The following is a 1110-nucleotide window of genomic DNA, read 5'->3' on the forward strand; positions in this document are numbered from 1 at the left end:
GTGAGTGTGCGTCTTTGTGTGGGTTTTATTGTTGCTGTTGTTTTTGAAGGTGGTGGTGTTGTTGTTATTGTTGTTGCTTTTGTTAATGCTGTTCTCTTGTAATCACATGTGCGTCCCGGTTGCTGCTGTCCTACTTTTTAAATAAAATTTTTAAAACCTATAAACGAGAGAGCAATCAACCAAGTGAATTTCAAAACTTCTTTGTAGTCCAGGGTTTTCATATGAAAACTTAATAGGCCTACGTAAGATAAAAAGAATTGACAGAAAGTCAAACAAAGTATAGTAGCACAACTACAACGTCAGGACTTGATCTACAATAGAAACATTACAGAACTATCACAAATCTAAAACTAATTCTGTAACTTGCATACTCTCGTGAAAGGCAACAAATTTTTAAAAAGCAGAGATTCCAAACCACCCACCCGTCAAGGAATTCATGTGATCATGACAAACCACACCCTCAATTTGCCAATAAACAATAATAGAAGCCTCAATTTAAACGCAAGAAAACTAACGTGTATACATCCACAAATTCGTATTTGGTTTTATGTATGTCCTCGTGTCTTCTTACCTCCAAAACAAAGAAGTTCCACAGGTAAATTACAAATATTCCAAATGAAACCAGGGTGTTTCGAAACTTGCTTTCTTCAGAGACGTATAGATCTACCACCACCACCACCACGTCAAATACTCCCCATTTCCTGGTTCTGAACTGAAAGGTTGATATCGTCAGCCGTCAGCCAATGCAACTGTGGCCCACAAACTGCGAGCAAGCCCGTCTGACGGCTTGTTGTATCGCGGGCACAAACCGCGCGTCGTTCACTGTTGCCTGGCCCGTTGTAGGCTAGCACAAAGGCTTGTTCCCATTCATCGACAACGGGCGACGTTTTTTTGCGCTTTACTTCAGATATTCAGGTGCGCGTAAAATCAGCCTCGAAAAAAAAAATAATAAAGACTCACAGCTTGCAGTCGTTGGTGCTTAATCGTGTCGGGTTCTCGCCCCTGACGACTCAAGGGGAAAGACGGAGTTTAGGGCCTTGAATAACGAGTCCGGACGCACAGTATGTGACATATTCCAGGGCAACTCTCTCTCTCTCTCCTTCTCTCTCT

At 41.9% G+C, this 1110-nt stretch overlaps 1 protein-coding gene across 1 annotated transcript in view; it reads right to left on the reverse strand.

Annotated features, from left to right (window-relative positions):
- LOC101862963 (neural cell adhesion molecule L1) overlaps nucleotides 1–832 on the reverse strand; it is a gene marked incomplete in the record, with an annotated part of 40400 nt that extends 39568 nt beyond the window's left edge. Inside the window, 1 exon segment of the mRNA XM_013085723.2 lies at nucleotides 572–832.
- Nucleotides 833–1110: the final 278 nt, after the last annotated feature.

The sequence above is a fragment of the Aplysia californica genome, unplaced genomic scaffold, assembly GCF_000002075.1.
Source record: "Aplysia californica isolate F4 #8 unplaced genomic scaffold, AplCal3.0 scaffold00400, whole genome shotgun sequence".
In the NCBI taxonomy this organism is placed as follows: domain Eukaryota; kingdom Metazoa; phylum Mollusca; class Gastropoda; order Aplysiida; family Aplysiidae; genus Aplysia; species Aplysia californica.